General features: G+C 42.2%; 1 long non-coding RNA gene across 1 annotated transcript in view; it reads right to left on the bottom strand.

Moving 5' to 3' along the window:
- LOC149438989 (uncharacterized) overlaps window positions 1–27,892 on the bottom strand; it is a 46,871-nt gene that overhangs the window by 3,789 nt on the left and 15,190 nt on the right. Inside the window, exons 2-3 of the long non-coding RNA XR_016307884.1 lie at window positions 26,791–26,851; window positions 6,430–6,471 (exon numbers count right to left, since the gene is read on the bottom strand). This is a non-coding gene — a long non-coding RNA (uncharacterized LOC149438989). The remainder of the gene's footprint in view (window positions 1–6,429; window positions 6,472–26,790; window positions 26,852–27,892) is intronic.

Genomic DNA, 27,892 nt, shown 5'->3' with positions numbered 1-27,892 from the left:
ATGGCGGCAATCAGGATGCAGACTGGACTGGACACAGGAGCGTGGATGCGGCAGCAGGCAGGTATGGCAGTGACCAGGATGCAGGCCAGGTGCAGGACCGTGGGTGCAGCAGCAGGTAAGTATGGCAGCAGTCAGGATGCAAGCACGGTGCAGGTACAGGTAAGTAGGTGCAGCAGAGTCAGACAAGCCAGGTCAGTATTAAGCGAGCAGATCACGTACAAGGGAGCAGGCAAGCGGATGGTCAGGGAAGGCCGAGGTTGGTGCAAGTGGAGTTCTTTCTTAGGTCAGGTCAGATCAGGATACAGGCAACAAAATCAGGTAATAAGTGCAGGGACGTTGTAGACCAGAAGGCATTGATTTTACTGTTCTGCAGGTTTAAATAGCCCGCCCAGCGGTGACGTGTACACTACTGTGCATGCGCACACTTACACGCATGCGCAACTGCACGCTCCCGCACATGCGCACTGGCACCACCACGGCCTGAGGGGATCCATCACCATCGCACGGCGACAGGATCCCTGACAGATCTATTTCACTTATTATCATTACACTTCATTTATAATATTTTTTTCCCATTTGGTATTGTCTCTGTCAGCTGTTTATTGCTTGCTGATTCTATTTGTTATTCACCTAATGTTGGTTATCTATTTTTTCCCATATGAGCTCTGATGTTGAGCTCTGTTAGGTGTTTTTTCATTGTTATTTATCTTTATTTTTGTTAAGTTGTTGTTTTATATTAGCAAGGAGTAGCGCAGCACATTTACTTTATCTCATATTTGTCTTGTTGTGGGAATACGATTGGTGTTTGCTGCCACTCCGGGTGTTACTTTTAGGAATTGGCAGCAAACAAGATCTCTCTTGCATTAACCTTGTCTGTACACATACTTACATGAACACGGTCATGCAACCTGTGTAAATCCAGGATTTTTCTTTCCTTGTTTTACTCCCCGGGTGCACTCCCTGTCTCTATACCCCCTCTCCTCCACATTCTTCATTTTCCCATTCCTCTCCCCCCCCTTCCCTCTTCTTTCCTCCCCTATCCTAACCTCAGGTGTCAAGCTGCGAGTGCACTTTTACTGTGTAACAAGGCCTCTAATCACACCACCTCGCACATTGATGGAACCATCGGGTGCCGAGGCACTTGCCACATGTACAGTTGTGACCAAAATTATTCAACCCCCACTGAAATTGAGTGTTTTGGCCAGTTTGACATTGCTTTTGATCATTCAGTCATCTTGCTTACATTTACATTAAAGAGGCACTTGTAGGTCAGACAAATATAACATAACAGTTATAATGAAATAACCACAAATGTCTTTTCTGTGCTCACAGCATTATCAGTTTTATTCAACCCCCAAGTGACATTCAATCTTAGTACTTAGTACAGCATCCTTTTACAGTTATAACAGCTTTTAAACGTGAAGCATAGCTTGACACAAGTGTCTTGCAGCGATCTACGGGTATCTTCGCCCATTCTTCATGGGCAAAGGCCTCCAGTTCAGTCACATTCTTAGGCTTGCGCACTGCAACTGCTTTCTTTAAGTCCCACCAGAGGTTCTCAATCGGATTTAAGTCTGGTGACTGCGATGGCCACTCCAAAATGTTCCAGCCTTTCCTCTGCAACCATGCTCTAGTGGACTTGGAGGTATGCTTGGGATCATTGTCCTGTTGAAAGGTCCAACGTCTCCCAAGCCTCAGGTGTGTGACGGACTGCATCACGTTTCCATCCAATATCTCCTGGTACTGAAGAGAATTCATGGTACCTTGCACACGCTGAAGCTTCCCTGTACCTGCAGAAGCAAAACAGCCCCAAAGCATGATTGACCCTCCACCATGCTTCACAGTAGGCAAGGTGTTCTTTTCATCATAGGCCTTGTTCTTCCTCCTCCAAACATAGCGTTGATCCATGGGCCCAAACAGTTCTAATTTTGTTTCATCAGTCCACAGAACACTATCCCACAACTTTTGTGGTTTGTCCACATGGCTTTTGGCATACTGCAGTCGACTCTTCTTATTCTTTGGAGACAGCAAGGGGGTACGCCTGGGAGTTCTGGCACGGAGGCCTTCATTACGCAGTGTGCGTCTTATTGTCTGGGCTGAAACTTCTGTACCCACATCTGACAAATCTTTTCTCAGTTCCTCAGCAGTCACACGGGGACTTCTCTCCACTCTACGCTTCAGGTAGCGCACAGCAGTCGAAGTCAGCATCTTCTTTCTGCCACGACCAGGTAGCGTTTCAACAGTGCCCTTTGCCTTGAATTTGCGAATGATGCTTCCTAAGGTGTCTCTTGGTATGTTTAACATCTTTGCAATCTTCTTATAGCCATTGCCCTTCCTGTGAAGAGAAATCACCTCTTCTCTTGTCTTCCTGGACCATTCTCTTGCCTTCACCATGTTTGTAACCACACCAGTAAATGTCTAGAAGGAGCTGAGTATCACAGTCATTTTAAAGCTGCCTAATTGGTGCTTATTATGCTTGATTGCTGCTCGGTGACATCCACAGGTGTTTTCAATACCTGATGGAAAGCACCTGTATGAACCTCTGTTCTTCAGAGTGGTAGTCTTTAAGGGGTTGAATAATTGTGGCAATGAAGAAACCACATAAGAACCATTTACTACTGTATTACATAAACAATTGATGTCATTTTAGTTGCATTTGGGTAGTTACAACGTCCTTGTAGGATTTGATTCTGAATACAATTCCAAATGTACACTATAGTCCCTAAACCCCTTTACAGCATTGGGGGTTGAATAATTTTGGTCACAACTGTAATTGCTGTTTTTGACAGATATATCTTCACTTATGTCTCTCATGCCTAAACTGTTGTTTCTGACATGCTGAGTTATTAGACATGTTTTTTTCTCTGTTGATATCATTTCTCTTATTTGTGAGTTGCCAAACTGTCATTCTCCTGATCACTTGCGTTTGGCAACGTTGTAAGTCTGCCTTCTTCGAGTGTGACATTGATCATTCTATGTACTTGTATTATGACTTAAGCCTATAAATAAAGTAGATTATAAAACAAGCACAAAGAGAGAATCTGATTTCCATAGGAAACACTAGGTAAACTTTCACAATACATTCAATGTCCAGACAGTTAGAAAATTTCCTTAGGATGCTTCAAAGCACGACATAAGGAAGGAAGGATAATATTCTGGTAAGGGTTGAAAGCAGAGACTAGTTTGGGGAAGAAGACCCTGGGCCTCAAGACAACTTTGTCCTTGTGCAACACCAAGAAGGGCACCATACAGGATACAGATGGAGGCTCCAAGAGGACACAGGGGACAGGACAGAAAGAGAGATGTGAACTGTGCCCTAAACTAGAGAGCAAGAGGTCAGAGGTCTCTATAAAAAATGGTCAAGGCCAAGATTTGTTCATTGATGGCACTCCAGGCTTGATGTATTGTATGTCCAGGCCAGACTAGAGGAAGCACAGAATACAGAGCATTTTCTATGATGAAACCCCACAGCCTTGCACCAAACAAAATAGGTCTTCCAGGTGCAATGGTAGACTTTGCAAGAAGTCAACTACTTAGCCTTAAAGCAAAACTACACTGCAACTCCAAAAAACACAAACCAACCCCACAAACCAAAAACACAATTCAATTCATTTTTAAAATTCAAACCAAACTCACCCATCCATCCATGTCTGCATTGTTTATTTTGCTAAGAGATCACTTTGAAAAACACCCACTAGCATTTCTGACTGTGGCCATCTTGATTGAGGGCAGATGTTACAGGCTCCTGGAATCCATCTACCCTTAGCTCAGGCATGAAGGCAGGAGGGTGTGCTTAGCTGAGAAAACCCCTCCTATCCTTCTGAAAACTCCTGGGATGTATGACATAATTTGTCTAGGCATGGAAACCAGGAAGCACCAGAAGAAATGTAAAAAAAAAAAAAGAAAAGCTTAATAAAAGTAAATCCACTATACGTTTCCTATCTATTTACTAATTCTAGCAGTGTACGGATTAAAAATAGTCAACTTTGATTGAAAGAGTGAAGTTCCGCTTTAAAGAGGTTAGGGATGACAGAATCCGAAAAGCCCCCGTCCCTCAGGAATGTAACTACAACAGCAATCCCATAACAGCCAGTGACTGAGAAGCAGGATGAAACACTGGCTTCTAGAACAGAAGATCCAGAAGGCTGATGGAGCATCTGTCAGATGTCTGAGCATGTCCGAGTGCCCTCTGAGTGCCAGGTCCTCCTGGGTCAATTCAATGCAATGAGAATCACAGGAATGTTCTCCATCTTGATCCTGAACCTGATAGTAAACTTGTCCAGTTTGTTGTTGAATACTAGGAGGATTTTGTTGGGTGTTCTCATAGGAAAGACTAGCGTTGAATGGACAACTAAAACACCCTGAGCTCCATGATATTGAAGGGAAAGTGTAGCTTCTTCCGGCAACTGCATCCCCCACACCAAGAGAGCTTCTGATACTGTGTCTAACAGTCTGGCATCTGCCAAGAGAATTTTTCATAACTGAAGAGGAAAGGGCTTCCCTAGCTCTAATGCTGGGTTGGAAGTACACCTTGCTAAGGATATCCTGGCCCTGGGGGTCAGACACATGGAGAGGTCTAAGGACTGAGCCTGCTTGTCCCATGCTGCCATAACATTGAGTTGCAATGGTCTGGAATGAAATTGGGCAAAGGTATCTTCCAAAGCATTCCCACAATAGCAGAAGGCTATAGTTAAAATTTTCATAAGGATGGAGCCAGAGTCACAGGCCATACATTTGGTGCAGACCGCAGTGGCCTGGCACACTGCCGTGTGGACAACCACAGGCTGCATGGCACAATCCACCAGAGAGAAGAAAGCTTTAAAGAGCGCTTCTAACATCTTATCGGGTTTTTAAACCTGTGTTTATCCTCCAGAGGGGCCATAAGGTTTTGTTAAGGCATCTACCACACAAAGTGCCAAGTTGTGAAAGTTTCTCAGGATAATTTGAGCAAAATATGTTGGTGTTAATCCTGTCGATAGATGCCGAAAAAGCTTTCTAAAGGGTACTTACATCCCTCCAATGAGCTAAAGTCTTAGCTAATGAGCCAGTTGGTTGAACAGTTCTGGCATAACATTACCATGCTAGCACCCCCCAGTATTACAAGTTCCCATTGCTGGTGCCAAAAAGTTAACCCTTGCCATCCTGGACACTCTGCACTCCACAGAGGAACAGCAGTGATAAATTCCCAAGGGGAAAAACACAATGAGGGGCACCCTGGGATGAATGTTTCCACCCTGTACTCACCAATTAGTTACAGGAATAAGAAAGATTTACCCCTTCCTGGCTTCACCACAATGACTATAGTGCAGCCATGTTGTTAAAAAAGAATCACCATGAAAAAGGTTCCAAAGAAAGAAACCTTCTTATAAGAAGGTAAGCTTCACTCAGTAGAAAGAAGAGGTCCATCACCTATGGACTTTAGCAAAATACTGAGGGTACCTGGGAGTGGGAGGGGTTTTATGAGGGATGTCACAGCTGCTTTTTTCTTTTTACCAATTTGCCGATTTTCAATCAAAACTTAAGGTTAAACAAATTCTTGTCTGTACACTGTCTAATGGTGACACCAAACCCAATTTTGAAATTGTGCGACTTACAGTGAAGTCGCACGATTTCAAAGTCAGATGACATGCCAATTTCAGGTGCGATTTGCAAGACATCAGACACAGATGTCTATGCAAATCACACCAAAAGTAGAGCATGTACTACTTTATAAATTGGTGCGGCTCCGACCAAGTCAGAACTGCACCCATATGACTGCTGTAATTGCGGACTATAGGGTGCGACTTGGCACACGATTTGCACGTCACATGGCATGCAACTTGCATGCCAATTCGCATCCAGTGTGACCGGGGACTTAATGTTGTTAACGTGTTGTAACATATGTTGTATGATTTTCACAGAGTTTAATTTAGATTACCACATCTATCAACTGTTCCACATCTGCCTGTATGTCATCCATTTGTAAAAACCAAGCAGGTGAAAAGCTAAAGTATGCAAAATTCACATGCAATACTTTACATTTAGCTGGCTAACAAATCAGCAATTTTATTTTTTAACCTCAAACATTATAAAACAAAGAAAGAAAATATGATCAAAGATGTACATTATTTTTTAAAAGGACATTTTCATGATGCCCCCTAAGCTCCCTTTCATTCCAGTCTGTGATCACTAGATACAGAAATGTTAGCCATAGCTTTATCAAATATTTAGCAGAATTCCGCGGTCAATAAGATGCTATTAGAAACAGTTAGACTAAGCTCTGCAGTTGCTTTCTAAATACTTAGTAAATGCTCCCTAATGGGGGTTACCTGCTAAAAGCAATGATCTTCATAACTTAAGGGTAACAAAATTCCTCTCTGTACAGAGCCTTAGCATTTGTTAATAGGAATTTTAACATGTGTTTTATGATATTTGCACTGTGTATTTTACCGTAATCAGCAGCTGTCCCATATCTGCCTCTAAGTCATCTTCCTATAAGAACAAAACAGGTGAAAAACTAAATACACATGCAATGCTTCAAATTTAGCTGACTAAAATAAGCATTTTTTCCATAATATTTTTTATTGAACATGTTCAATTACAATTCTGCAGAGATGTTAAAGGATTACTAAACCCACAACAGTAAAATCAGTCTGTATATGCAGTAAAGCATGCTTGATATACTTACTGTGGAACCTAAGTGGTTAATTCTCCACATTGTATAAAAAGGCTGTTTGAGCCTTTCTTTTCTGCCCCTCCTCTTGTTGAAATGAAACTTGATACAGACTGAACCCGTGGTCACATGCACATGATCAGTTTGGTGTGTATTGCTAGAGAGGTTTTTTTTTTTTTTTTTCTTGGGAGGGTGCAAGTGATCAGGACAGGGTCAATCAGCACTGTCCAGACAGAGGGTTAGAGGTTTCAAATCCTCCTAAAGCAGAAAGAAAACTCCTCCTACAAGCTTTAACCAGCGCTCTGCTGAAGTCACAAGACTGCTCTAACTGCTGATGAGAAAAGGTATTTAGCAGTTTATATTTACTAAAATAATTGCACTTCCATGTTCTATTTACTGTGGGAGACCAGATAGAGTGACTGCAGGGTCCTGGGTTTAGTATCTAAAAATATACAATGTATTTCAAGAAGGAGCATCATAAAAGTACAAATTGCAGAGTATAAAAAAGGAGAGGGAAATTAGCTGGTGGAATGGGAGCATTGCCCTGAGGACTTCCCAGTCTCATGGTGGCTTGACCACCTCTCCCGAGTGTAGATGGTTTAGCTGGGCTGCAGGAAGGTAATGATCTGGGATGGGTGGGAAGTAAGTCAGTCTCAAAGCTGTTATTGTGGGATTATCGATAAGCATGTCTTTGTGTGTATCTAGAGGGGGTTCCTGAGCTGGACCTAGTACTATCAGAATAGAGTTGGGAGGGAAAGTAGAGTGTGGAGAAAGGGCAGGAAGACTGAAAGTTAGGAAAGGTGTGAGGCATAAATGGGATTGGCAAAAAAAAGGGGGGGCGTTGGCAGAGGAGGAATAGCAAAACAGAAGTGGGACTGATAGGGTCCAAGGAAAGCTAATGGAAAGTGGCTATGCATTTTCTCCAGGAGTCCCATCCCCTTAAGTGGTCAGCAGGGTTATCCAGTGTTCACATGACACTCGAGGTTCTATTTAAAGTTTGTGAGCTCAGGCATCGGGCTTACATTCAGGAATTCAAGAGTAGATTTGTAGTATGTCCAGCATGCACATGTCTTATTATATTTGGCCGGCCTATCCTGGCAGAGTGGATACGTTCTTCCTGCTCTCTTGCTGATCTCTGCTACTCTGTCTAATCTCACAAACTAATCTCTCAGAGTAGGTAATTGTGTTGCTCTATACGCAATACGCATTCTAGCAGCATTGACCTCATGCATAGCCAGGGACTTCATGTAATGTTTGTTAAATAGGGATGTGTGAAGAAGTTATTGGGAAGAAGAGAAAATGAGTGTAAGTGGAGCAAAGCGCGTTGCCATGATATACAGTATGTAGGAATGCCCTCTCCTCTGTTGCACAGCACCAACAAAGATTCAACACCAGTGGGTAATTTTTGTGTAAGAAGGAGGGCATTCTGTTTTTATGTGGGATTTGGAGCCCCTTTTTGGATATAGACGTTCAGGGAGCATTTATGTACTGTACTGTTTATGAACTCCCAGTCATCACCAGAGAAGTTAACCCCTAGGTCTTTCTCCCATACCTTGCAAGTCATACCTATGTTAGCAGTAAGGTCAGAAATCGTGGAGACAAGGTGCTGATGTGGCTCATCCATATGACTTTGGTTCTCTCCCATATTTGTGCCTAAGGAACAGTTAATTCAAAAAATGCTTAATCTGGAGATAAGGCCAGAAGGAGAGTAGTTCAACTTGAGACTGGATTGTTATGTAAAGTCAATCTCTGAAGAGGCCTTCCATAGGTGGACTGACAACTGATAGGGCCCCCGGGCAATAGGGGATCATGGGGCCCCTGTGTCCTTGCCCAAACTCAAAAAAGCCTATGAAAAAGGTACCAGGGGCATCTCATGTGGCCCCCCCTACTGACCCCGGGCCCTCAGGCACTGCCCGAGTTTCCAAATGGTCAGTCCGCCCCTGGGCCCTACTTAAAGAAGTGTCTAGCGACTCTCTTGGGCTGAGTCCAATGGACTTTGAGAAAGAATGTGGACATGCCCGATGGAAAGTCCAGATTGAGCGTTAGAGGAGTTAGGGGATCTGGGAAGGGTCCATAGCATGTCTTCCAGGAGTATAAGCTTGTTTGAATGCCAGGTGTTCCTGGGCCAATTCAGTTTGGAGAAAAATCACCAGAATGTGGAGGGGCAAAAAGGAATAGGTCAAGCTGAACTGATCCCAAAAAGTCACCAGAGCTTTTACTGGGACTGACCAAGGGCCCCTGGACCTGGTGACAAACCTGTCCAGTTTGTTGTTGTTATATCTGGACACCAAAAGATCCACATGTGGCATCCCACACTTGTGGAAATGGGCTTGAAAGACTTCCACGTAGAGGGCCCATTCACCTGAACCCAGGTGCCAGTGACTGAGAAAGTCCATCTGACAATTTTCCATGATACGTATGTGAAGGTGGACAGAATATAACTTTCTGCCCTAGAGAGGATCTAATCTGCTTCCTTTTGAGCAACATGGCTCCAGGCACTCTAACTCTAGTGCTGGACTAGAAATCCACCATGCCTGGCCCTGGGGGTCAGAAGCATTAAAACGGTCTAAGGACTGAATTTGCTTGTTCCACATTTGCAATGTTGTAGAGTAAAATTGAGCAAATGGTATAGCCTAAAAGGGGGCAACAGTGAGACCCAAAACCCTCTTGCAGGAATGACCCAAGGGCCTCTTCTGAGCCCAGAGGCTCTGAGCATGAGAGCGAAGGAACATAGTTGGCCCAGGCAGAAAGACCATCAACAGGGCCCTGTCTAGTTGCAAAAGATGCTCCGATCTGTGAGATGGGTCCAGCTATGAAAGATTGAGGATCCACCCAAAACTCTGCAGAGTTTGCACCACCTGGCAGACATTGTCCATCACAGATATAAAAGATTGGATCTTTAGCAGAAGATCATTCAGATATCCCACAACATCAATTCCTTGAACACAGAGCAGAGGTAAGCTATCCTAAATCTACATATCAGCTTGTGATGAAGCTTTCTAAGAAATACAGCAAGTGCTAAGCGGATTATGCAACTTTTGGAACTTCTTTAGCTGGCCATTTGAGCCACAAATCACCCCAATGGGGGCAGCAGAAACTGGTCTCTTAAAGAGACATTACGAGTAAAGTAGTTGCCAACAGATGGAAGTGGAATTGCAGAAAATGCCAAATATAGCGTGTGTTACCTATTTTGTTGTAGGCCATATACTAAACTGAGTGTGTATTGCACACAGAGGTGGTGGGATCCTGTGTTGGACACGTGAACACTACAATGAAAGCACTATTATGAATGAATCCATACAGGTACTTATTATGTTTGTGTCACTGTGAGCACATAAGGTTTATCGCATACTTATTTTAATCTTTAAATGGTTGTAAATACTCAATATGTTTTACCTTCATGTATTCTAAACCTTTTGTGTGCAGCAGTGCCCCCTCGATACTTACCTGAACCCCATTGCTATCCAGCGATGTGCATGACAGCCTCGGCTGTCCCGGGTCTCTGCCTCCTCATTGGCTGAGACAGCAAGCGGGAGCCATTGACTCCTGCTGCTGTCAATCACAGCCAGTCAGCCAATGAGGAACGAGAGGGGGTGGGGGACAAGCTGTGGCTTGGTGTGTGAATGAACACACAGAGCAGCAGGTGCCCCCATAGTAAGCTGTTTGCTGTGGGGGCACCCAACAGGAGGGAGGGGCCAGGAGAGCCTGTGGGGGACCTGAGAAGAGGAGGATCCAGGCTGCTCTGTGCAAAACCACTGCACGTGGCAGGTAGGTATAGACATGTTTGATATTTTCCAAAAATAAAAAAAGTAACCTTTAGAATCGCTTTAAATTACGGTGTTGCACTGAGATTTTTTTTTTTTTTTTGAGTTACACATATATTGGAGGCAACAGCGCTAGCCATATGGAAGTAATTCTAAAGAGGAAGTAGCTGCTATGAGCTGGAGGTCGATCTGCAACTACTGTTAAATATAGTGCAATTGACCTATATATTTTGTAGGTCAATTGTCAAGGTAAGCAAGCATTGTGTATATATATATATATATATATATATATATATATACAGTCATGGCCGAAATTGTTGGCACCCTTGATATTTTTCCTGAAAATCAAGTATTTCACACAAAAAAGGTATTGCATTAACACATGTTTTGCTATACACATGTTTATTCCCTTTGTATGTATTGGAACAAATATAAAACAGAGGCAGAAAAGCAAATATGACATAATGTCACACAAAACCCCAAAAATGGGCTGGACAAAAGTATTGGCACCCTTAACTTAATATTTGGTTGCACACCCTTTGGAAAACATACCTGAAATCAGTCGCTTCCTATAACCATCAATAAGCTTCTGACACCTCTCACCCGGAATTTTGGACCACTCTTCCTTTGCAAACAGCTCCAGGTCTCTCTTATTGGAAGGACACCTTTTCCCAACAGCAATTTTAAGATCTCTCCACAGGTGTTCAATGGGATTTAGATCTGGGCTCATTGCTGGCCACTTCAGAACTCTCCAGCGCTTCTTTGCCATCCATTTCTGAGTGCTTTTTGACGTATGTTTGGGGTCATTGTCCTGCTGGAAGACCCAGGATCTTGGACGCAAACCCAGCTTTCTGACACTGGGCCCTACAGTGCGACCCAAAATCCTTTGGTAATCCTCAGATTTCATGATGCCTTGCACACAGTCAAGGCACCCAGTGCCAGAGGCAGCAAAACAACCCCAAAACATCATTGAACCTCCACCATATTTTACCGTAGGTACTGTGTTTTGTTCTTTGTAGGCCTCATTCCGTTTTCGGTAAACAGTAGAATGATGTGCTTTACCGAAAAGCTCTATCTTGGTCTCATCTGTCCACAAGACGTTTTCCCAGAAGGCTTTTGGCTTACTCAAGTACATTTTGGCAAACTGTAGTCTTGCTTTTTTATGTCTCTGTGTCAGCAGTGGGGTCCTCCTGGGTCTCCTGCCATAGCGTTTCATTTCATTTAAATGTCGACGGATAGTTCGCGCTGACACTGATGCTCCCTGAGCCTGCAGGACAGCTTGAATGTCTTTGGAACATGTTTGGGGCTGCTTATCCACCATCCGGACTATTCTGCGTTGCAATCTTTCATCAATTTTCCTCATCCGTCCACGACCAGGGAGATTAGCTACAGTGCCATGGGTTGCAAACTTCTTGATAATGTTGCGCACTGTGGACAAAGGCAAATCTAGTTCTCTGGAGATGGACTTGTAACCTTGAGATTGTTGATATTTTGCCACAATTTTGGTTCTCAGGTCCTCAGACAGTTCTCGTCTCCTCTTTCTGTTGTCCATGCTTAGTGTGGCACAGACAGACACACAATGCAAAGGTTAAGTGAACGTCTCTCCTTTTTATCTGCTTTCAGGTGTGATTTCTATATTGCCCACACCTGTTACTTGCCCCAGGTGAGTTTACAGGAGCATCACATGCTTGTAACATTCTTATTTATCCGCAGTTGTGAAAGGGTGCCAATACTTTTGTCCAGCCCATTTTTGGAGGTTTGTGTGACATTATGTCGAATTTGCTTTCTTTCCTCCCTTTTTTTGTTTTGTCCCAATACACACAAAGGGAATAAACATGTGTATAGCAAAACATGTGTTAATGCAATACGTTTCGTGAGAAATACATGATTTCCTGGAGAAATATCAAGGGTGCCAACAATTTCGGCCATGACTGTATATATGTGTGTGTAGATTCATTTTTTTTTTTTTTAGACACTAAAGCACTAATGGAGGAGCACCTGATTGAAGGATTGTGTGTGTCGTGAAAATATTCTGCAGACCAGTGTGGACATTTATTTTATTTTGCACTTTAACCTGACAGGCCCTGCGCTCCACTTTTAAACTTAGGTGGCCAGACCATTATTGCAATTCTTCCATTGCTTTTTTATTTTTCTCTTACAGCTTTAAGAGTTAGTGAAAGACCCCCAAACCATACATTTTCTGTAAGCATAGGACCTTTAGAATAAACATAAGGTGTTAGTAATTTTTTTTGTCCCTGTGATATTAGCGCAAATGTTTATCATAACAATAATTTCACTAAAAATACACTAAAATCATTATTTGCGGACACAAACACAGTAAAACTTACAAAGTTCCTGCTAAATTCCCACTAAATATAGAAGCTAAAATTGTATTGAGTTAAAAAATAACAAATAATTGTAAATTTTGAATTGCACTTTTTTGTGAAATGGTGAAAACTGAAGGTGTGCAAAACTGTAAATAAAAGATATTTGGTGTCTAAACAGACCCCTGATGTCTCTTTTTTGAGACAGAGAAAGGGACCGAAGACAGTCTCAGTCCCTTTCTTTGCAGCCACAGTTGCACTGCATATGAAAGAATAGAAGTCTCTGCATAGAGACTCCTATCCATTCATAAGCTGGAGCATAGTACTGTTTACTATGCTCCAGTGATAAATAAATACAGAAGCGATCTGTACTGATCGCTGTAAGTATTTATTCAGGAAAGAAAGGGGGCTGATAAACACATGTATGTCAGCCTCCCCGCTCTCCATCCTGACAGTGACTTCCCACCCCAGCAGTAGCTGCAGTAGGTGGGAGGGGCAGGAGGGAAAGCCAGCCAGCAGCACTGCCAAGAGGGGTGCTGTGAGATTGGTGAGGGGGGCACTACAGGGGGGAACCAGAACAGAGCGGAGTACACTGCAAAATTATTTGTCTGTGGCTTCCCTGCAGCAGAAAAAGCCAGCGGGAGGACAGAAGAGGGAAGGCAGCTGCTGGTAAGCAACAGCCATCGGTGCAGGGGGGATCAATGCGGGAGGGATCAGTGACTGTGGGGGGAGCAGGAGAATTGCAAATGAAGAGGTGATGGAGGCAGAAGGTATCCGTGACAGGGGGGCTGCCTGCATGGTGGAGGAAGGAATAAGAACTTTCAGTGAAGAGGCGGCAGGTGGCATATTTTGGGTGAATATCTGATCAGAGCTAATGTTTTGTTCAGCAGAGTCTGCTGAACGTTTCTGCTATAAGCTCATGGTCACTGGAGTGACCATGAGCTTAAAACAGAAGGAGGAATCCAGTCCGTACGGTGTACGAACCTGGACAGCTGAATGCAGCTCTGTAGGTCCGTACGCTGTACGGACCTGACAGTGAAAGGGTTAAAGACTTCACAATTTCTTATTCATGTTTGTGTTTTTTATTCTTTTGTGCATTATGCATTAAGTAGGGTAATTGTTTACACACAATTAGAGCTTTCTTTTGGCTGTATTTAATTAGCACTGGGTTTTTTATTTTTTGCGCTGTAAATTAAAAAAGACAAAAATTTTAAAAAAACGCATTTTTCTTAGTTTTGGTTATGAAATTTTGCAAATAAGTAATTTTTCTTCAAAAATTTGGGCCAAAATGTATACTGCTACATTGCTTTGGTAACAATAATCCCAACTGATGTGTATTATTTGGTCTATGTGGAAGTTATAGAGTCTACAAGCTATGGTACCAATCATTTAAAATTGAACACACCTGATCAAACCAGATGTACTTACGGCCTAATTTCTTGAGACACTAACCCCCAGTTCACATCTATGCGGCCGTGCGGGCCACGTTTTGCACAGGCACGAGACATGCAGGGAAAGAAGTCCCTGCACTTCTTTGGAAAACGCAGTCCGCATGGGAACCTCGGTTCCCAGTACAGTTGCATCTTCCAGTGCTAATGGCACCCGCCCGCGGGTCCGCATTTCTCCATGCGGGTGGTGCGGCTGCACAGATTTTCGTGCAGATCCGCAGCGGCACCACCTGCACAGATGTGAACCTAGGGTAACAAGCCAGGACAGTACAAATGCCCCTCAAATGAGACCTTTTTGGAAAGTAGACATTCCAAGGTATTTAGTAAGATGCATGGTGAGTTTTTTCAACCTGTAATTTTTTTCCCACAATTCTTTGGAAAATGAAGAAAGTAAATAAAACTTGTTTTTTGTTTTTTACACACAACTGTTATATTAATAGGTTATTCCTCTCACACGGCATATGCATACTTGCAGTTTCACCCCAAAACACATTCTGCTGCTCCTCCTCCCCAGTGTATATTCTACAAGGCATAATGAGTCTTTTGAACATGTCGTTTTTTTCCACAAGTTTTCAGAAAATATGGAAAGAAAATGAATTTGTTTTTTTTTGTTTTTTTTTTTTTACACAAAGTTGTCCATTTATAAGATATTTCTAACACATAGCATGTATATACCAAAAATTACACTCCAAAATACATTCTGCTACTCCTCCTGAGTATGGGGAGTATTTTCTCGTCCTTCATACTCAGTATCTGGAAAGCCTCCTTGCTGGTGTATAATTTTTTAGACATTTTGATGTTCACTGGTACAGATGTTGATTTGACTCTGGTACACTGTGACAGATATTGAGCACTGGTGAACTGTGACAAATGTGGATTTGACCCTGGTACCTCTGGTACTGTGACTGATGTGGATCACTGGCACTGTGACAGATGTGGATCACAGATGTGGATCACTGGCACTGTGACAGAAGTGGATCACTGGTACTGTGACAAATGTGGATCACTGGTACTGTGGCAGATGTGGATCACAGATGTGGATCACTGGCACTGTGACAAATGTGGATCACAGATGTGGATCACTGGCACTGTAACAGATGTGGATCACTGGTACTGTGACAGGGTGATGTGTGGGCGATGTGCTTGTGTCTAAATTGCAGTTCGGCTCTGCTTCTCCTCACTGGTGGGCTTTGTGTGAGGAGAGGCAGAGCCGTTCACCTGAATGGCGGCTTTGTTGGCATCACATGACAGCTGTGATTGGACACAGCCATCATGTGATCAGAAGGGCCAGTCAGAGGGCCCTTCTGCTGAGTGGTGTTGCGCTGTGTCCAAGGGACACAGGCACACCGGGAGCGTGCAGTTGCACAGCAAAGAGGCCGCACGCGCGCATGTTTTGAAGGACTTTCCTGAACATCCACTCAGAACGGCGAAGCTCCCACATAGCCATTTATGTGCAGTGGCCAGGTGGAAAGCAGTTAAAGAAACCCATGTTCTGTACTGAATGATGAGTATTGGTCATCATCTAGGAAAAATGGGTAAAGTAGTCTTACCTGATATTCTGCTCCCGCAGACCCGTCTGCACTACTAAATTGGTCCCAACAGCCTCTTCTCCCCTGTACAATGGTGTTCAGATGCCTCTGACATCATAAAGAATAATGAGAGACCATACCCCTGTATTGGATGAGAAGATGCCGAGGAGCAGTCCACTGCATGGACTGAGTAGTGATGGGCTGAACACCCCCCTGTTCGGTTCGTGGTCGAACATTCAAACCTACCAAAAGTTCGACCGTGAACTTGGAACAGGGACGATTTACTGAGCGGTATCTTACTGCATCTGAGTATGGGGTAAGATACCACTGTTACTAAAATACCACGAGTCATATTGTTAAGTCATGCGGTATTTTAATACTGAAACATTCATTCATATTTCAGCTGTCAGCAGGGTTCCCCGCTGACAGCTGAATGTCAAAAGAATAGGCAGCATTGCCCAATTAAAATGAAAAAAAAAAAATGGCATAGGGTCGCCCCTCCCATCCATACCAAGTCCTCCGGGTCTAGTATGGATTTTGAAGGGAACCCCCACACTGAAGTTTTAAAAAAAATGGCCTGGGGAGCCCCCCAAAATCCATACCAGACCCTTAACGGAGCATTCAGCCTGGCAGATCAGGAAAGGGGGGACGAGCGAGCGCCCCTCTCCTGAACCATACCAGGCCACATGCCCTCAACCAAGGGGGGTGCTTTGGAGCAGGGGGGCTCTTCCCTGGCTGGAGGTTGTGGGATTCTGTGGGCGGGGAGCTGATCGAAATATGGAAGCCCCTTTAACTGCTTAAGATCCATCCTATAGTAGAAATACTGCTACAGGGCGGACTCCCTGCACAAAATCTTGTGTATATATATATATATATATATATATATATATATATATATATATATATATGTGATTTGTGCTCCTGCCATGATCGCATGCACGCCCGCCGACCCACCAGTGCCGTGATTTGATGCCTGACTGAGCAATCAACAGATTCAGGCCAGTGATGTTCGGCCTGGATCTGCTGATGATCCCTGCCCTATCAGAGAGTTTACATTTACACAGGTACAGGAAATTATGAAATCTTCTCCCTCTGTGCAGAGAAAAAAGCAGATCAACGTGAGAAAAAACAGTGCACACACACAGTGTTTACATTTACGTAGGTACAGGAAATGATGAAATCTCTTTCTGTGCACATTCCGTCCCAGAAAAAGAAAGCAGATCAACGTGAGAAAAAAACAGTGCACACACACACAGTAAAAACACATTTAAGACACATTTAACCCGATTGCCCCCCAGTTAACTCCTTCATTGCCCTGTCACCAGTGTCATTAGTACAGTGTACAGATTTTTTTTACTGATCGCTGTATTAGTGTCACCGGCAACTTTAGATAGCGTTACCATCAGTTAGCGTCCCTTCCAGATAGTGTCAGATGGCTGGCCACTGCACCAGTCATCACATTTAACACCTTGATTGCCAGGAACATGCTCACATACACAATAAGCCTCCATTGCTAGTATAGTGTCTGAACGGATCAATATCTTTGATCAGATCAGCACTATACCAGCGTTCACATTAGTATAGCATCCCCAAAAACACAGCATTATCGGGATTAGCCCCGGCACCTACCAGCACCTGCGTTTAGCCCCTATACTTAACCCCCCTCCCCCCTAGCAAGTGCAGTGTCAGTAGGTCATTGTCGCTTGATACATTGTACAAAAAACCGACGTGTTCGCAGAATCAGGCCTGATCTCTGCTAGCACTTGCAGGCCAATTTTTTTCATAGTAGTTCAAGCAGTCCCTGACAGCCAGGTGCTCTTTTTCCAGTGAGTCGCACTAGGTACCTATAAATTTAGTGGCCAAAATGTCCAACGAAATGTACTCTAGTGAAGAGTCCAACAGGATTCTGAGCATGTCAGATGAGAGCGAAGGGGAAGCCTCACTGACAGAATCTGCCTCAGAATACAAGCCTGTAGACAGCAGCGACACCCTGACAGATAGCTCAGACGATGGAGAAGAGGTCCCTGCTAAGGTCAGGAGTACCCGACCCTGTTGCCAGGTTGCTGAGATGTTACAATTGCATGATGTTCTCATATGCAGCAGAATGCCAGTACTAGTGCCGCTCTACCTTTTGGTGAACTGGCAAGCACCAGTGACCTAGTAAATTCTGGTCTTATACATACTGCAGTATCACTTGGTGACGTGGCGAGTCCCATAAGTGCAGTACAAGCTGGTGCGGTGGCTAGCACAAGTAGTGTCCTGCAGCCACCAAGAATTCACACACAGGCTCGTAGAGCCCCTAGTGTCCTTCCGGATGTGCTTGCAAATCCCGATCAGCAGCCCACAAATTCTGCAGCACCCGTACTTCCCACCATTCACTGCCCAACCCAGAATTCAGGTGGAAACGGCAAATTTAACTACTCCCCTTGATTTTTTGGAGCTGTTTTTTATGGAAGATCTGTATGCGTTGATTGTGGATAAAAGCAATTTATATGCACAACAGTTTATCACCGCCAACCCAAATTCAAACCTTGCCAGACCATTTGCATGGAAACCTATTACGGTTCCCGAATTTCAATTTTTTTGGGCCCAACCCTCAACATGGCATTACTAAAAAAAATGAATTGCGGTTGTATTGGTCTACTGACCCGATTCATCATATGCCCGTGTTCTCTGCTGCCATGGCCAGGCATAGATGTGAGAATATAATGCGATTTGTATATTTCAACAACAATGCACTCTTCCTGGCGATGACCCTGAATTTGACCTGCTTCACAAAATTTGTCCCCCCCCCGTAAATCACCTTAACCAAATATTTGCAGATGTCTATACTCCCCAGCAAAACATCTGTGTTGATGAGTCGCTCATTAGTTTTTCTGGCCGCCTTGCATTCAAACAATTTCTCCCCAGCAAGCATGCCAATTATGGGGTCAAGATGTATAAGATCTGTGAGAGGGCAACATTCTATACATACAAGTTTAGGATTTTCAAGGGAAAAGATAGTCATGTGGAGCCCCTCGAATGCCCAGACTACATGGCGAACAGTGGCCAGATAGTTTGGGACTTGGTGTCATCCTTTTTCCATATGGGGTTCCACTTATACGTGGACAATTTTTATTCGAGCGTGCCACTATTTAGACATTTGTACAACCTTGGAATTGGCTCATGTGGCACCATGCAACCTAATCGCTGGGGCTTCCCCAGTTTTTTCCCCTCTTAGAAAGGGGGAAAAAGCCTGCTTGAGAAATGATGAATTGCTAACAGTAAAGTGGAAGGAAAAATGGGATGTTTTCATTCATGCACACACGACCATCTAAAATGCCATGGCTATAACCTTAACATGGGAGAGGTGGATCAGATGATAAAGCTGTACTTAGTTTCCTGAAAAGCCAGAAGCTGGTGCAAAAAAGTCTCTATTTATTTATTTCAATTTGCTCTATATAACGCTTTTGTGCTTTACAAAGCAACTGGATGTAGTGGATCCTTCCTAAAAGAGATCATCATGGCCCTTTTGTATCCAGAGGATGCTATGGCCCAAACCCCCAACGCAGATGCAGTTAGCCGGCTGCATGAGAGGCACTCTTAGATTGTAACCCTCTTGTATTGAACTGTATTGTTGCTGTATTGTCTCCCTTTATATTGTGAAACGCTGAGCAAACTGTTGGCGCTATATAAACCCGGTATAATAATAATTAGAGATGAGCGAATTTTTCAAAAATTCGATTCGGCTGATTCGGCGAATTCCAGTATGAAATTCGATTCGATGCGAATTAATTCGCTACGAAGTTAACTTATTAAAAGGGTTTCTAGGCTTCAGAGAGCCTTTAAATTAGTGCAGAACACTGTACCTTTAATTTAAATGCCCTTGGAGATGAGGAAGGAGAAGGAGAAGGAGAAGGATGAGAAGAAGGAGAAGGATGAGAAGAAGGAGAAGGATGAGAAGAAGGAGAAGGAGAAGGATGAGAAGAAGGAGAAGGATGAGAAGAAGGAGAAGGAGAAGGATGAGAAGAAGGAGAAGGAGAAGGAGAAGGATGAGAAGAAGGAGAAGGATGAGAAGAAGGAGAAGGATGAGAAGAAGGATGAGAAGAAGGATGAGAAGAAGGAGAAGGATGAGAAGAAGGAGAAGGATGAGAAGAAGGATGAGAAGAAGGAGAAGGATGAGAAGGAGAAGGAGAAGGATGAGAAGAAGGAGAAGGATGAGAAGAAGGAGAAGGATGAGAAGAAGGATGAGAAGAAGGAGAAGGATGAGAAGAAGGACAGTTCTGTGACAGTTTCTGTCTATTTCTGACAGTTCTGTGACATTCACTCCATACAGCGGTTTCAACCGCTGTATGGAGGGAATGTCCCAGAACTGTCAGAAATAGTCTATTTCTGACAGTTCTGGGACATGTATGGAGTGAATGTCCCAGAACTGTCAGAAATAGTCTATTTCTGACAGTTCTGGGACATTCACTCCATACAGCGGTTTCAACCGCTGTATGGAGGGAATGTCCCAGAACTGTCAGAAATAGTCTATTTCTGACAGTTCTGGGACATTCCCTCCATACAGCGGTTTCAACCGCTGTATGGAGGGAATGTCCCAGAACTGTCAAAAATAGTCTATTTCTGACAGTTCTGGGACATTCCCTCCATACAGCGGTTGAAACATTGTATCTATTTCTTTCCATAAATGGATCCATTTATGGAAACAAATAGATACAATGTTTCAACCGCTGTATGGAAGGAATGTCCCAGAACTGTCATAAATAGTCTATTTCTGACAGTTCTGGGACATTCCCTCCATACAGCGGTTTCAACCGCTGTATGGAGGAAATGTCCCAGAACCGTCAGAAATAGACTATTTATGACAGTTCTGGGACATTCCTTCCATACAGCGGTTGAAACATTGTATCTATTTGTTTCCATAAATGGATCCATTTATTTGTTTATGGAAACAAATAGATACAATGTTTCAACCGCTGTATGGAAGGAATGTCCCAGAACTGTCAGAAATAGTCTATTTCTGACAGTTCTGGGACATTCACTCCATACAGCGGTTTCAACCGCTGTATGGAGGGAATGTCCCAGAACTGTCAGAAATAGTCTATTTCTGACAGTTCTGGGACATTCCCTCCATACAGCGGTTTCCGGCAAAAAGTGTATGTGCAGAGTTCCTCTATTCTGCAGATACACTTAGAGGAGCTCTGCAGATACACTTAGAGAAGCTCTGCACATAAACTTTTTGCCGGCTTGGAATTAATCTTATTTTCATCCTACTTCTTCTTCTTCTTCTTCATCCTCATCCTCAGAAGAAGAGGATGAGGATGAGGATGAAGAAGAAGAAGAAGAAGAAGTAGGATGAAAATAAGAATAATTCCAAGCCGGCAAAAAGTGTATGTGCAGAGTTCCTCTATTCTGCAGATACACTTAGAGGAGCTCTGCAGATACACTTTTTGCCGGCTTGGAATTATTCTTATTTTCATCCTACTTCTTCTTCTTCTTCTTCATCCTCATCCTCTTCTTCTGAGGATGAGGATGAGGATGAAGAAGAAGAAGAAGAAGAAGAAGTAGGATGAAAATAAGATTAATTCCAAGCCGGCAAAAAGTGTATGTGCAGAGCTCCTCTAAGTGTATCTGCAGAGCTCCTCTAAGTGTATCTGCAGAATAGAGGAACTCTGCACATACATTTTTTGCCGGCTTGGAATTATTCTTATTTTCATCCTACTTCTTCTTCTTCTTCATCCTCATCCTCTTCTTCTTCTTCTGAGGATGAGGATGAAGAAGAAGAAGAAGTAGGATGAAAATAAGATTAATTCCAAGCCGGCAAAAAGTGTATGTGCAGAGCTCCTCTAAGTGTATCTGCAGAGCTCCTCTAAGTGTATCTGCAGAATAGAGGAACTCTGCACATACACTTTTTGCCGGCTTGGAATTATTCTTATTTTCATCCTACTTCTTCTTCTTCTTCTTCATCCTCATCCTCTTCTTCTTCTGAGGATGAGGATGAGGATGAAGAAGAAGAAGAAGAAGAAGAAGAAGAAGTAGGATGAAAATAAGAATAATTCCAAGCCGGCAAAAAGTGTATGTGCAGAGTTCCTCTATTTCTGACAGTTCTCTGACAGCTTCTTCACATGTACAGCGGTTGAAACATCTGTATCCTAAATGGAAACTAATAGATACAAATTGTATCTATTAGTTTCCATTTAGGATACAGATGTTTCAACCGCTGTACATGTGAAGAAGCTGTCAGAGAACTGTCAGAAATAGAGGAACTCTGCACATACACTTTTTGCCGGCTTGGAATTATTCTTATTTTCATCCTACTTCTTCTTCTTCTTCTTCTTCATCCTCTTCTTCTTCTGAGGATGAGGATGAGGATGAAGAAGAAGAAGAAGAAGAAGAAGTAGGATGAAAATAAGAATAATTCCAAGCCGGCAAAAAGTGTATGTGCAGAGTTCCTCTATTTCTGACAGTTCTCTGACAGCTTCTTCACATGTACAGCGGTTGAAACATCTGTATCCTAAATGTAAACTAATAGATAAAATGTTTCAACCGCTAAACATGTGTTCCTTCTGTCAGAGAACTGTCAGAAATAGCGGAGCTCACTGCAGGGACACTTTTGCCGGCTGATCGGGAAATATTCGATTCGCGCACCCGAAGTAGGCAAAATTTCGGATTCGACGCGAATCGAATATTTCCTGAAATTCGACTCGAATTCCGGTTCGCCTGGTTCGATTCGCTCATCTCTAATAATAATAATAATAATTTTCCCAATGCTATTTTTGGTACCCCAGCCCAAAGGGCACCTTACAATGTTGTGTCTGTAGCAGACATGGAATTAGGCATGACACACACTTTTTGTCACAGCTTAAAGAAAAAAGGAAGTTTAAAAACCAAAAATAGTTGTCAGGTTTTTTTGTTGTCAATTTACTGTTATACTGTTACGGTGTTACTGTTAATTGTTAACCTCGGGTGGCCAGAGGGAGGATGGCCCCTATGCTTCGGCATATATATTTTATAATATTTTTTGGCACATATTTCAATAAGTTATTTGATTGAGTTACTGTTTTATTGTTAACCATTGCTGTTTTCTTTGAAGGAATGTCATTCAGCTGCAGCACCGATCTGTTTATTCTGACAACAACAGGGTCTTGCTCTCAGAATATACGTAAGTGTGTGCAGACCTGTTGGATGAGATATTTCATCCGTATTTAAAAAAGAGCATATATGCCCAAGCATGGGGGCCTGGGGTAGCCAGTGGGTGGATGGCCCCTATGCTTCGGCATATATTTCGAAAAAAAAATTTTGGCAGAGATTTCTTAATTCACATCGATCGATCTATACTCACCAATAGAAGTGGACGGATACAGGGCGGTATATTCTAATGGTGGGCTTACCACACACTTTTTCTGGCAGATATTATCTTTTTTTATATTCAGTCCACAAGCTGCATAAAAAAAAAAAAAGAACATAGCATATACTGTATACCCAACAAGGACCAGCGACGTACTGGTACATCACTGGACTTTGAGTGGTTATACCAGCATGATGCCTGCAGCTGCAAGCATCATCCTGGTATTGTTTTTTTTCAGCCAGTGATCGGCTTTCATGTAAAAGCAATCCTAGTGGCTAATTAGCTGCAGGGTTGCTTTTACAAGCAGCAGGAGAAGATGCCCCCCTGTTGCCTTCCACGGCCTTCTCGGGCAGTTCCGTGCCATCGGGGGAACCTCAGAATGCAGCTGGTGTTTCTGCCAGCTGACCATAGAGTTCATTGGAGACTGGAATGGTGCCAATCATCTCTTTAGTCTAAGAAATCGGAAGCTACGAGCATTTCATCACTACAGCTTCGCAGGATATAAACAGTGCCATTTGTAAATTGTGAAAGCATCTGATCACAACAATCTTGGTGAGATCAGATGATGTAAGGGCAGAGGAGATATCTAGAATCTAATAGACCCCAGATTTTTAAAAAAATAATACCTGTCAATGCCTATTGCAGTCACAGGGAATATTTGCATTCCCTGTGATATCAATAAAAGTGACTAATAAAGATGTAAGGGATAGTGTAAAAATAATTTAAAAAAATTGCCTCCTAAGCAAGCATTGACCACGTGCTGCTATGTAAACAGTGGTTGCACCATGCAAGTGAGGTATCGCCTCAAACGTCAGATCGATGGCGGTAATTCTAGCACTAGACTTCCTTTGTAAATCTTAAATGGTAGCCTGTAAAGGCTTTTAAAGCATCGCCTATGGATATTAAAAATGTATGCAGTTTGTTGCCATTGCACAGGGCGTGCACAGTTTTAAAGCATGTCATATTTGGAATCTATTTACTCGGCATACCATCCTCTTTTATACTTAACCAAATAATTGGTCAATATATTGTGATTTTGTGCATTAAAAGTAAAAAAAGTGTATTTGTTACAAACAATTTGCGTTTGAAAGATCATAAAAAAAATTGCAGCACCCATCATTTTATTCACTAGGGTGTCTGATTTAAAAAAATATATAATGTTTGGGAGTTCAAAGTAATTTCCTAGCAAGTTTTTGGAAAATAACCCCCTCCCCCAATTTTTTTTTTTAATACACAAACTGAAAATGTGTTAGGTAGTGAGGAAGTGAAATGAGGAAGTTATGCATCTTCAGGCTTTCAAAGTGGTCATTGGATTTTGGGCTCCTGTATGTGGCTAGGCTCCCAAAAAGTCTCACACAAGTGGTATCCCATACTCGGTAGCAGAATGTATTGTGGGGTGTAATTCCACACATACCATGGCATGTGTGAGCAATAAATCACTTAACCACTTCCCGTCTGGCCCATGTACATGAACGGCTGGACAGGAGCAGTGCAGGAGCGGGTGGCCATTTATAAACATCCTCCTGTATTTTCTGCCTGTGCATGCTCCCTGGGGAACACTGATCGCTGAACAGGACCTCTTTGGCCAATCAGTGATCACATGAATAGTAGTAAACAAGATGTCACTTCTGGCATCATTGCTTACTACTAGTGAAATCCGTGAATGATCACAGAGGTCACATGGTACAAGGCTATTCACAACGGTCTTGTACCATGTGATAAGCTGTGACCAATCACAAAACTCTCACAGTATTTCTCAATGGTTGCAAGAATACAGCCAGAGAGAAGGAGAAATTATTGCTTTTACAGGCTTTATGGGTATGGCTGTAAAAAAAGAAAAAAAAATCATCATCACCCCCAATAAGTAGTGGGTGACAGTACGTTAATAAAAACAAAAAAAAAACAAATAATAATATAAAAAAAAGAAAAATGTAAAAAAAAAAGGAAAAATTATAGTTTTTGGTTATAAACTAATCTGGGTTATTTTTTTTTACTAAAAAGATAGCTGAATACATTTTGGCCAAGATTTATGAAGAAAGCTCATTTATTTGCAAAATTTTATAAGAAAAACACTTTTTTTTCAAAATGTTTGGAATTTTTCATTTATAAAGGAAAAAAATAAATATCCCATTGGTGAATAAATACCACCAAAATAAAGTTTTATCTGTCTCAAAAAAATGCTAAAAAATTCATATGGGTACAGTGTTGCATGATAGCGCAATTGGCATTCAAAGTGTGATAGCACTGAAAGCTGAAAATTGGCCTGGACAGGAAGGGAGTGAAAGTGTCCGGACTTGAAGTGGTTAACAACTTTGTGTAAAAAAAGAAAAGAATTTCATTTTTCAAAAACTTGTGGAAAAAAAAAATCATCCATGGATTCAACATGCCTCTCAGCAAATAGCTTAAAGGTTCATTTGGGGGTGTTTGTGCTGCCCTGATATTTTAGCACCACAAGAAATGTAACAGGCAGTCAGAAAGTAAAAACTGTGTAAATTCCAGTATCTATACCATAGTTTCTAGACACTATAACTTTCACACAAAACAATTAATATGCAGTGTTTGGGATTTTTTTTACCAAAGACATGTAGAAAAATACATTTTGGCCTAAATTTACGATGAAATTTGAGTTTTTCGGATATGTACAGTATTGCATGACCGTTAAACTGTTAGTTAAACTAGCGCAGCGCTGTATAGCAAAAAATTGCATTAATTGCAGTATCTATACCATAGTTTGTAGACGCTATAACTTTTACACAAAGCAATTAATATACAGTTATTGGGATTTTTTTTGTTACCACAGACATGTAGCTGAATATGTTTTGGCCTAAATTTAGTACTAACTTTGAGTTTACTATATATTTTTTATAGCCAAAATTTTAAAAAAATGTCGATTTTTTCAAAATGTTCTGTCTTTTTTTGTTTATAGTGCAAAAAAAGAAAAAAAAACACACAGGTGATCAAATACCACCGAAGGAAAGCTCTATTTGTGTGAAAAAAGGATATAAATATTGTTTGAGTACAGCATTGCATGACTGCGCAATTACCAGTTGAAATAGCGCAGCGCCGAATAGCAAAAAAAAGGCCTAGTCAGGAAGGGGGGTAAATCCACTGGAGGGCAGGTCATGTGCGATGCTTTGGCCACTCACAATGCACTGTCATGGCGCAGCCCATTGTGGGGCACGGCAGGCGAACAGCCCACCAAATGCCCGTACCATTCATGTGTTCAACGAACACACAAACGACCCATGTTCGAGTTGAACTTGCATTCCATTCGAACATGCAGCCCATCACTATGCCAGAGCAAAGGAGAATACCATCTGCCAGGGGAGCAGAGAATTAGGTAAATAAAAGCGCTTTCCATCCCTTAGACAAAACATCATCTGCCTGTAAGAACAAAGCAGGTGAAAGCTAAAGTAAGTATAAAATATTCACCTGCGATGCTTCATTTATTTTTTTTTACCCTGAACTTTATAAACAAATGTTATGAAATCTGAGAGGTTGTAAGGATTTAAAGAAACCCATGTTCTTTACTGTATGATGAGTATTGGTCATCATCTAGGAAAAATGGGTAAAGCAGTTATTGTTTGTTAATATGCATTGTAATGTGTGTTGTATGCTTTTTACAATGTATATTTTAGATTACCGAGTCCAGCCATTGCTCCTTGTCTTCCTGTAAAAATAAACAGTTATATCAATATCTTCAGTATATCACATTGCCATATAGTGAATTCCTTTTAGCATACCATTTTTAGCATTCTTAAATATTCTGCCAGTTCACGACCTATAGATGATTGCGCGCTGTAACTGAAAGAGTAAAAAAGATTTTACACATTTAAAATTATTTCATCACCTTTTCATCTCATTAAATAACTAGTAAATAAAACACTTCTTACATTTATATAAGATACCAAATATGTTTCAGAAAATACATGTAGATATTCCCTTTTAGGAAATGTTATAAATTCAGAGATATTCTGCATTTTATACAAAGTTTTGTCAGAGAAAGTGCTAAAGGCCATGCTGAAGGTTTCTCAAGAGTAGATTACTGTATATTACACTATATTGCCAAAAGTACTGGGACGCCTGCCTTTATACGCATGTGAATTTTAATGGCATACAAGTTTTAGTCCATAGTAATTTTGAGTTGGCCCACTCTTTGCAGCTATAAAAGTTTCAACTCTTCTGGGAAAGCTGTCCACAAGGTTTAGGAGTGTGTCTATGGGAATATTTGACCATTCTTCCAGAAGCACATTTGTGAGGTCAGGCAACTGATGTCAGACGAGAAGGCCTGGATCGCAGTCTCCACTCTAATTCATCCCAAAGGTGTTCTATTGGGTTGAGGTCAGGACTCTGTGCATGCCAGTCAAGTTCCTCCTCCCCAAACTTGTTCATCCATGTCTTTATGGACCTTGCTTTGTGCACTGGTGCGCAGTCATGTTGGAACAGGAGCCATTTTCTTAACTGTTCCCACAAAGTTGGGCATATGAAATTGTCCAAAATGTCTTGGTATGCTGATGCCTTAAGAGTTCCCTTCACTGGAATTTAGGGCCAAGCTCAACCCCCATAAAAGACAACCCCACACCATAATCCCCCCTTTACCAAACTTTACACTTGGCACAATGCAGTCAAGCAAGTACCATTCTGGCAATTTTCAAACCCAGACTCGTCCATCGGATTGCTAGACAGAAAAGCATGATTCATCACTCCAGAGAACACATCTCCAGTGCTCTGGTGTAAAGTGGCAATGTGCTTTACATCACTGCACCCAATGCTTTGCATTGTACTTGTTGATGTAAGGCTTGAATGCAGCTACTCTGCCATGGAAACCCATTCCTTGATGCTCTC

The sequence above is a fragment of the Staurois parvus genome, unplaced genomic scaffold, assembly GCF_062004578.1.
Source record: "Staurois parvus isolate SC_StPar_1 unplaced genomic scaffold, SC_StPar_1.0 ptg001168l, whole genome shotgun sequence".
Classification (NCBI taxonomy): domain Eukaryota; kingdom Metazoa; phylum Chordata; class Amphibia; order Anura; family Ranidae; genus Staurois; species Staurois parvus.
The sequence above is the reverse complement of the archived record's forward strand: the minus strand, read 5'-3'. Positions and strand labels throughout refer to the sequence as shown.